Here is an 11,369-nt window from a genome sequence, read left to right on the forward strand (position 1 = left end):
GCAACATAAAAATCTTAAACATAGCAGCATAAATAGTATTTTCTGCTATAATAAGTTAGTTAGTGGTTCCCTTTACTCATGTATCCACAGCCTAGGACAGGCAAAGGTAAGTACTACTCTACAAGGCAAAGCTGAATAAAAAGCCAATAATGAGCTTAACCACCAAGAGATTTAAAGGAACGCTATCTTCCTTGGTTGTTTCATTGACAATGTTTCCTTAAACTTTTACCTATTTTACAGATCTTTTAACAAAACCGATAGTTTATAAATGTGCATATTTTTAAGAGGCTCTGCATTCTGACACTAGGTGGAGCATGAAGTAAAACACAAATGAAATCCCTCCTTGGAAAATGCCATTCCTCAAAGGTACAGACATAAATGAAAGATCCAGGGGTGGCTTGCTTAGGCAGTAGCGTTGCTTTAAGCAAGAACAGATCTCTCTTAGGCTTATAGCACACAACACTAGTGTAGAAAAATGCAGATTCCGCTCCCTATCTCCCTGTATCCAGTTATCACTATAAACACAATAGTGGATTTCTTGCCCAAATTTTCTCTGTGTGCACATTGACAGGTAGATACCAGGGGGCAGATTTACTAAAGTGCAAAGTGATTAACGCGTTACTGCCTGCAGGGACTTCGCCCATTTACTAACGGGAGCAGGTGTCACTTCACTAGCGAAGGAGATAGACACTAGCGGTAATTTGCACTCTGGCGGATAGACATTACTCCGCAAATTCACTAAAATGCGGATTTTACTGAACGTTACCTCTTTCGCCAGACTTGTCTTTGCCAGCTCAGACCAGGCGAAGTGCAATGGAGTGCATAGACCTTCCTCAATCTACAGTTATTTACATCATATTTTGTTAGTGGAAAAACTTCTAACTTCCAAAAATGCTGGTGTCTTTTCCTTTTTTCAGGGTAATAGGCTGCAAAAGCGTTTTCTAACATATGGAATATTATTTTACAATGGGCTCATGTGTAGGGCATTAAAACAACTCTATTGACTTTTTTAAGGTTCCCTGGACAAGTCTAGTTATTAGTGTCAATGTAACGTATTAGATGCAACTTGTAACAGAAAGAGGTCCATTCAACTTTAAATTTCCTGCCGTATGCAAATTAGCCTGAGAGCAAGACCTCTAACGAATTTGCTCTAGGCAGAATTGAACGATAGCACATCTTCACTTTGATTTGTTTGCATTGCTCAAGTTAATTGCAAAAATTCACCAGCGTCCATCGGGCAGGAACAAACTTTGCTTTTCAGTAAATTAGCGTTGTCCCAGCAAATTTTTGCCTGGCGAAGTGTTGCGATAGGTGCAAAGCTGTCGCTGGCGAATTTTCATTGTTTAGTAAATTTACCCCCAGGCCTGTCAGTGTGCATACATACAGGAAGGAGTGGGGGCAAATCAGCTTTTTTTTTAAGAAATCCCAATATCAGTCATAAACTAAAACATTTTTTGAAAAAGTCACATCACTTGTTTTGGTATGAGTTTGTGTGCATATGTGCCCACTGTATGTATAATGATTTTGTTCCAACCTTTTTTGGTTCTACTGCTACTGCATCCAGTTCTGGTTTAAAACTTATATATATGCATGAATGTGACAATTTTTACCAGTATTATTTTTTCACTTGGTTCAGTATAGGATGTCTATTTCTATGTTTTAGAAATAAATTTAACAGTCAAGGTAGGCTGGGTAGGCAGTCCAATGATGTTGGGGGGGGTAATGATGTAAATAGGGTGTGACTTAAAGTACATTCCGGACCATCTCACTAGAAAGGAGGTAAGATTGAGCCAAACTTGGGGTGCATCCGGTCTCAAGTGGGCAGACCCGGGGACAGAACAAGAGGTTGTTACAAATATACCAACAAGTATATTGACGGTAAATGTGTAGGGCCTGTCCCAGCCTCCTGCAATGCTCACCCCCCAGTGCATGCATTTCCTGCTTCAGAAGGGGTCCGGGGGGGGCATCGCTAGTGCAGAGAGCCTAATTGGACTCTCTTGCAATAGAACAGCCAAATTTCCAGTTTAAAAACTGGAAATACGGCACTTAAAGTTAAAGGAGTGGCTTTTTGCCACCCCTGGCAAAACTACACACGTGCAGTAATAGATTGTTAAACAACAAAGCATGTCATTCATATCGATTAACAGATTTCATCACTTATGACCGAAATGTTCTAACTAGTTTGCTTAATTTCCAGATTACTCTTAAAAGACTGATTGTAAAATATACAATTGTTTGTCCGCCATTAAATCTACGGTAATTAAAAATTCAGAACTCTAAAGCTAGCCATAGATGTAAAGATCTTTAAAAGATCTTTTCGTTTCCGTGCGACCACGATTATCTTGAAACAATCGTTTAAATGTACGATTTGTCCATCAATTAAAAAGACCATTTCAGGCGACATTGCTAGGAAAACTGAGGGTAGCTGCCTGCTTGGCCCTGCAACCATAGATAGATTGCACTGGGGCCAATACATTTTTTTTAACCTGGCCGATCAATTTTCTGACAGATGTTGCCACTATCACCACTTCACCAAATTTGCATCACAATTTGTGTACCATGGTGTGAGATGAAACACACCCCAATGGTACTGTTAAAAATCACATGACGAGCTGGAAAGATAAAGAAGGCAAATGATTTAAAAAATGATAAAAAAAATAAATAAATGAGGACCGATTGAACTGTTTATTAGAATTTTCATTCTATAACATACTAAAAGTGAACTTTAAATTCAAAGATGAAAACACTGTTTTATTACTTGGGGGGTAAACCAGCAATCCTAATGAAGCAAGACTAAAAACAGTTAAGTAAGAAAGGAAAATAGCAAAGAAGACATACAAAAACATAAATATAACACTTACCTCAGCAAATATTTACTAGAAGGCCAGGGAATTATACAGTCTGCTTTAAACTGCAGTCAGCAAATGGAGATTCTTTGGAAAATGTATTGCAGGGGCACCAACAGGGTCAAGGGCACAATTTCTTAAGGAAAACACATTGGCCTATAAAGCCAGTTTTAATGGTTTGATCGAAAACGCTTTGGCACTGCTTTCTAGAATATATTACTAAACATACATTCTGTAGAGGCAGGGCCAAGTAAACAAATCAGCAAAAAGAGCATATGGTCAGGACCAACCAGGATAAGGGGCCCACCATCAACCACTTCACCAGCAATAACTTTTAAATTAAGTATACCCCACACATGGGAGACTTATCAGTTTAATCAAAAGGAAGAGTATTGCCATATTAGCAATTTTACTTTATTTTGTACAACCTCTCTATTTTAGGTTAACTTTTTATTTACAAAAAACATATTCTAAGGCCTTAAACATATTCGTCTGCGACTGCAGACCAGGAAAAGTTGGAAAATAATATGCATACATAACACAGATTGTACAGATTCAATTAATGCAATTTAATTTTTTATTTATGTATTTGCTAATTTCTGCACCACAAACATATACTTGTATTGTGGCAAGGGGCTGATTACTACTAATAATAATACAGTAACATTAACAGCAAAAGAACTCAAAAGAGAAAGGATTCTGGAAGGAACTTAAGCTGTTATATTTAATTAAATTATTTATTTTCAATAATGCAGCCCTTTTATACTTTTATGTGTGCTTAAAGTATGGTAAAGGCAGTCCTGCCACAAATTTTTGGGGAGGGGGGTCGGCTGAGAGCTACCAATGGGCATACCAGAGCCTTAAAGGAGAAGGAAAGCTACGGAGGCATTTTATTGCCAATAGATTAGCTGCAATAGTGCAAGCTAGAATGCTACATTTATTCTGTAGAATGTTTTACCATACCTGAATAAAAAGCTCTAGAAACTCTCTGTTTGTTTAGGATAGGAGCTGCAGTATTAACGTGGGGTGACATCACTTCCTGCCTGAGTCTCTCCCTGCTCTGGGCTCAGATTACAGTAGAGAAGGGAGGAGGAGGGGGAAGAGGAGCAAACTGAGCATGCTCTTGCCCAGGGCAATGAGGTTTAAGCTGAAGGCATGAAGTCTGATACAGAAGCTCATGTGTACACAATAGAAGGAAAGAAATGCTGTGTTTCATTTGACAGGGGACACAGAGCAGCACTACTTTGGGGGTTTACTGGTATATTTAGATGGACCTTTCTGATAAGGCTTACTTAGTTTTAATTTTTCCTTCTCCTTTAAAGTAGCTGTGTCTAGAGGCAAGAGGAAAAGTGTCTACAATGAAAGGCAGCTTTAGATTCTTAGCTTAGTGAGACGGGCATTATACAACTGTAGCAGATAGCTTTTTTGTCTAATACTGTAGTCAGGCCCTGACTGGAAAATGCCAGAAGGGTTGCTGTAAGATGCCATAGATACAGTGGCGTAACCAGGTCCGGACTGCGGGGTCTGCTTCCTCTATAGCCAAAAAGACCCACCCTTCCCCAGTCACTCTCTTACCTGCGGCAGGGAAGCAGATTGCGTCGGCATGGGGCGGATTGTGGACGGAGTCTGGGCTGGCATGCGCAAAGTCAGGGCGGCGTCTGGGTATGAAGTAGGTGGAGACTGGAAGTGGGCGGGAGGATGAGGATCGGAGTTTGATTGGCCCCTCTGAAGATTTTTTTGCAGGGGTGCACTCTAGTTACGCCACTGCAAAGACAGTCATTATTAAGTGGCCTGGTGGGGGGGCTGTTTGGGCCCATACGTACTTGAAAATGCCAGGGCTTATTTCGAACCAGGCAAATGCCCTAAGTTTGCATTATTCCTGATGGGCAACCTGTGTAAATACCAAATTATTACAATACAGTTTACCCAGAGGCATTGTGGAACCTTGTGCTTTTTGCTGCCCATAGTCTGGCATTAAATACACGGCCAAAAATCCATTTTTGCAGAATGCCAAAATGTGTTCCTTCTCATTAAGCTGATGCTCCATACAGTTTGCTGTGCAAAAGAATTGCATGCTGGCAAATTCCTTCTACTATGCTGGGGAAAACATTACAGCAGCAAACCCAGTAAAACAGTATTAACATCATATTGATGCATGATACTGATGCCTGACCACCAAAGTGGACCTTTTGGCCACAAACAGAAACAAAGTAATTATTTTTCTTTATATCAATTAATCACAAAACATTATTATTGAGTGTGGCTTTATATTCCTTGCCCATCAAAGGAGGTGGTAATGGCAGTGTGACAAGAAGGAATGTGCAGAAGCAGCTGAAATTGCTTTAACTATTTTCAATCACGGGCATGCACAGCTGTAATGGCACAGGTGCAATGCTCTAAGATTACGGCTTAGAACATTTGGTTATTCCAAACATATCCAGTTGTACTATAAGCCACAAGCCTTTTCTCATTCAGACAAACACAATTACATTGCTACAAAATATAAAAGCCCTTTGAAATATGAGCAAATGCCTCTTCTTAAACAGTACTTAGCTTTACTGTTAGCCCCAAGGCATTGCATTTTCTTACTTAAAGTGCTGTACCTATAGCAACAAGGGATACATGAATAATATAGTGTATTTATAAACAGGGTTTGCATTAGTTTAATCTTTATATAAATAGTTGTAAAAACAAAAGGCCAATGATTATTTTGTAAACAAAAGGGGGTTTCTTACCATGAGCACAAGTGTTAAAAGCACCGGCACCTCTGATCTTGCTGTTCTCTGCACCTCGGTCAGATTAAATAGCCGATACGAGGTGCAGAATGCAGACATGGTGGGCATTAGTCGACTCAGCCCTGTCACAAGACAGGTAAGTAGAGGGCTTCTTTGCAACCTGCAACCACCAGTGCTCTCTAACTTGCAATAGAAGATGCGTAGGAGAGGGAGGTGGATGACTGCTTGCTTCTCCCCACCTGAGAATACAGTGCTGCTGATTGCAGGCATTCATGGGGTAGGAGTGGGGGGCCATCAGTCTGTTGGTCTTATTGATGGCAGGGGTCCAAAGTACAAAAAACATGGTAGCCTACATCTGATTATTGGACTTTGCACATTTCCCCACCAATGGTAAAGGACTCTTATAATCATCTGCACATTTCCATTTATTCATAAGAATGACATTATAATGCACCCTGAATACCAGATTATTATAAAAAGGCAGAGTGCCAATTATGTTTCAACAACACAAATTTCTGAATAACATATAGAACAGTACCCTTATTTTATTTAGTGCAAAAAAAAAAAAAGTTTTCATTTTGTTATTGTCCATATCTGATCCCAGTCCTCTTCAGCTCTCCAGGGCCAGGGCCCAGAGCAACATTTCAGTGCTTGCTATATCGTTACCTTTAGGCTACTGCTTATCCAGCTGTAACCTTGCTAAACTTTGTTCACAGGAGCCCTTTTATGAAACATATAACATTTGGTGCTTCTGTAGTCAAGATATAAAGCCAATAGGACAACTTGTAACATATCCTAGCATTATATTGAGATAAAGAATAAAAAAATAGTCCAAAAAAAAAAGTTTGGTTTGTTTTTTTTCAAGCAAACTTTTAAAAGATTCTGTGAGAAAAAAAATGAAATACCAAGCAAAACAGTAATACAGCACTTTATAGCTACCTTAACTATACCAGCCAGAAGAACACGTTTAATGAGTCGAGAGATAATGTTTTAATTGCATCTGGACATTTTATTCAGTTGCCATAGAAACAACAAGAATGCCCAAAGTAAAGGACTGAGTTAATCACATTAACATTGAAAAATAGCAGGAGCAAGAACATTGCATGCACAATTGGATAATACATTTCATCAACTTGGAAATCAGCAAATTCATTATATTATTTGGCATTTAACCTTTTCGTTGCTGAATATTCAGTTTTAAGCCCACATAATTTAGGACTCTGGAGACTGTGGGTACACACCAATGCCAGCCTGGGTGACCAGTCACAGGGGGAGGCAACAGGAATTCAGCGTCTGTTCATCTTACCAGGCAATATATTGAATGTGGGTCTTTAGCCAGTGTCGTAGCCCTCACTAACCCGTAGAAGTGATTTGTAACATTAGTGTCCCGTTAGTTCTATGTCCATCTTGACATCACTGCTTTGTGTTGTAGCGTTCATCTACACAAGTGATTCTTTTAATTTGTAAGGGAATAGAGATTCCCCAACAAAGTTTGAGTATTTCAAAGGTGGGTTGAGGAACCTATTACAAAAAAACAAGATTGGTTGCGTTATTGCACTTGGGCAACCTGATATAGAAGGGTAACCCAAGAAATTGAGGATAATGATGTTAATTTTGTTTCTTCTGTTACAGTAAAGACACAGAGCATGTGCCCATTGGATCACAACATTCACACAAAAGAAGCCAACCTTATAATTGAACTCTGTATAAATCAGGAACTAATTGGTATCACCCTCCTATTAACAAGCTTCTATAGGGTGCACTTTCACCCTTGGTCACTCCTGTGTCACCACACACACCCACACAATATGCAGGAAAATAATATAATAATAATCAACTGTAACATCCTTAAGGGACCTGGCCTTTCACAAGTAAGCTTCCTGATTCCATGACAACCCCAGAGATCAGTAACACAGCACAAAGGATACAAATGCAATATAGAGCATAATCTCCACATACTGTATACGTATCATTTGGCAATGAAAAGAGGCAGGCCTTAATCTCCCACTGCAACCATTTCATATACTTAAATTGTATAATTGTAATTAATTTTGCTTCATTTACTATTTTTATCTTAACAGCTCTACTAAACCCCACAATAGATGTATTCCATAGTAGCACTAATGCAGTTTAAGTGCATCATCCCCAAAAAAAAACAAGGACTAAATTATTTATAACATATTTTTTACCATAGAACAAGGGTTGTACTTTTTGATGAAAGGTTTGGGACTACAATTCAAAGAAGAAGAACTGAAGTTTAACTCAAAGGGCATATACCATCTCCCCTGTTCATCTCTTCTTCAATAGAAGTTAGCCTAGGGCTACAATGTGTATCTAAGCAATGATTTAAATGTCTTTATCTTAAAGGTAAGTCCTAGAGTAATATGGATAGGTCCCATTTTGTTTGTTTGTTTGGTTTGAAAAGTACAGCTTTTCAATGCTTGCTTTATTGCCTCTAATATCCCTTGCTATGGGAGGGTATAAATACTAAGTAGATGTCCAGATTGAAAGTTGGCCTTTGCCAATTCTAGATGATAATTTGCACAGACTAAATTAAAAATGACTTCATGGGGCACATTTACTAAGCTCATGTGAAGGATTCGAGGTAAAAAAACGTTCTGGGTACTTCGACCATCGAATAGGCTACTACGACCTTCGACTACGAGTTTGACTCGAACGATTCAAACTAAAAATCGTTCGACTATTCGATAGTCGAAGTACTGTCTCTTTAAAAAAAACTTCGAATACATACTTCAGCTGTTTAAACCTGTCGAGGTACAATGTTAGCCTACGGGGACCTTCCCCATCACTTTTCTAAGGTTTTTTTGATTGAAGGAAAATCGTTTGATCGATTATAATCCTTCGAATCGTTCATTTTTCCTTCGATCGTTCGATCGTAGGATTTGCGGTAAATCCTTCGAATTCGATATTTGAATTTGTAGGATTTTACTTCAAGGGTCGAATTCGAGGGTTTATTAACCCTCGATATTCGACCCTTAGTAAATATGCCCCCATGTGTTACAAAATTAATTGTCTCCAGTTATTTATCAATGCCCTTTGCAAAACCTCATTACTGTTTCTTAGATAGATGTACCCAGTATATTCATCATTCCATCACTCACTTCTTTAACTATTTGTTTTACATGTAGGTTGACTTAATTTTATATACTAAGGACTGGAACCTTGGGGTTCTAACATTGATGTGTTAATAAGATGTAAATTAACATGTCTAAGTTGTGAATAAAACCATTACATATTATTAAAACTAAGATTTGCTGTTCCTTTTATTGCTCAATGATGTATCTTTATGTACACAAAACTTTTTTTAGGGTGGTGGCAGAGAAGGCTAATGGGGGAGATTAGTCGCCCATTGACAAATCGCCTTTTCTTCGGGCACTAACCTCCCCTATATGCCTTCTGGCAGCTAGAATGTAAATTGCCGACATTTTCCGAAGTTTTCCGAAGTCATACGAGTATTCGTACGATATTCAGACTGTGTGTGTCCCGACATTTTTCGTCCGGCGGAGATCAGTCGTTTGGTAGATTGGACAGGTTAGAAAATTTCTGTCGGCTGCGGGTAATATCTCTGCGTGTATTGCCTATCGTATGATTTTCAAAGGGAGACTGTCACTAACTTTGTCGGACATAACTATCGTACGATTGCTGTCAGGGGCAGAACATCGGCTGATCTGTTCTTACTACTTCTGAATGGTAAGACTTTGATCTTTATGGTTAGTGGCAGGTCGGGAGATGGGAAAGTCCGATCATATGTTGATTCGTACAATCGGATCTTTGTGTCTGTGGCCAGCATTAGTGTCTAACACCAGACTATACCGGACTACTGAAGCTACTCCATGTTTGGTCATTGCAAGGAAAATAAATAAATCGACCATGCACAGATAATCCCATAATGGACTCCTGATAACAAAACAGTCATAACAAAGACAGAAGGGGGGGAGTTGTATAATAACTGGTAATTTAAACATGTACCTTGCAAGAACCAAGCATGAACTAGCTTCATTTTCCCAGATGGCCCTGCTTAGCTCAAGAAATAATAAGTGATGTCAAACAAGGACAAATACATTGTAACCCTATGCTCACAATTAATTTAATACAATGCATCTGTAACCAGCTGTACTTCTGTTTAGAACTATATTTCCCCCTGTGCTGAATCACTAGAATATTAAAAAATAGATCAAACTACTTTTTGCATAGTAAAAAAATGACATTAGAAGATTTCATTCAAGTTTTCAAAAGCATTACAAAGTTTTAACGTTATTTAAAGTAAAAGGTAATTGCTATTAACTGCACATTTTCTGGAATTCTGGCTCTGACTCCTGGAACAATGTTGCCAGCTGTTTAAAGATAAACACGCACAGCTTTCAACTGCAATTACATTTAAAATAAATTTAAAACCATTAAAATATTTAATGAATGTATACTGTTCAAAGTTTCTTAGAATTATATAATTATATTTTCTTTCATTACACAAAAAAACACAACATTTTTGGGTGGAGGAGGTCTAATGCTATAGTTTCCAATTATTATGATCCTTTATTGCATTAAAGGATTACTACCACTCCCATTTGTAAATGTTTCCTATTCATTTTTATGCATTTCCAACAATCAAGATAATGTCTCATTACAAAACAAGTGCATTTTCTCCATTGGGCAAGTTATGAATTTTTGCTGCTTCTGTTTAAAAGCACTGCTCCAGAAACAATGTGCACCTAATGGGTCAATGATCACAATTAAAATGTAAGTTTTACTAAAGATTTACACGTATCCAGTACAAAACACAAGCAATACAGTCGCATGGATTGTATGATAATCACATCTTCATTTTTAATTACAGTTTTAAACTAATGTGTGGCACGGTGCAAGCAATGAGATTATGTTTTCCTACTCCATCTTTAGTGGACATTAACTTGAAAAACCTAGTCCTAACACATTTTACTAGAGAGTAAAAGATGGTGATTAAGGGCAACCAATTGGAAAGTAATTACCATGAGAATATCTCAACAAAAGCAGCCACAATAGTGCTTTATTTACTGAATGCACAAGTAAGAAAAGCCTGTCCTCCAGGTCAGATTCACTTTGATTTATGGAAGCCACTGAGCTCTGATCAGAGTTCACCAGCAGATTATTACAAATGATTCACACTAATGCAATATAGTCAAGCAATTAGTAAGAAGACTACAGGTAGACTAAATACTAAAAACCCTGCTTCCTCCTATCTGTCCAGATATCATTCCAGATCCCCATAAAAAGGCAAATAATCATGCAAAATACATAAATTTTCGACTGTCACAAAGGCATCTTTGATAATAGTATTTGTGACTAAAATATTTACAAGTGAATTATAAGAATACTGAAGGCATGGGCAAAAAGTGAGAATAAACAGCTTTGCCATTGTTGTACATTTCAATGCCTCCCCCTTTCCTCAACTAATAAAGCAGCAACATGCTTTAAAATTGCAGACTATTTTATGATCCCCAATCATCATTCCTTGGTATTGATTTACTCCCTAAGTGTTCATTTTTGCAAAACAATTGTTATGAATATCTAGGTATATAGCTGCAATTTTTGAGCACTCGGCTCAACATATTCCTTTGAAAGTAAATGAATAAAAATGAACTACACTCATCTAATCATGCTGAGCGTGTGGCTTACCAAGCCAAACAAGTATATTTAGGATTAAATAACCTATGTGCAAGTCAAGACACATTACTAGTGAGAAAATAGTCAGCCAGTAGGTTAAAGCAGTAGCCAATCAGTGCTAGGCATT

The sequence above is a fragment of the Xenopus laevis genome, chromosome 6L, assembly GCF_017654675.1.
Source record: "Xenopus laevis strain J_2021 chromosome 6L, Xenopus_laevis_v10.1, whole genome shotgun sequence".
NCBI lineage: Eukaryota > Metazoa > Chordata > Amphibia > Anura > Pipidae > Xenopus > Xenopus laevis.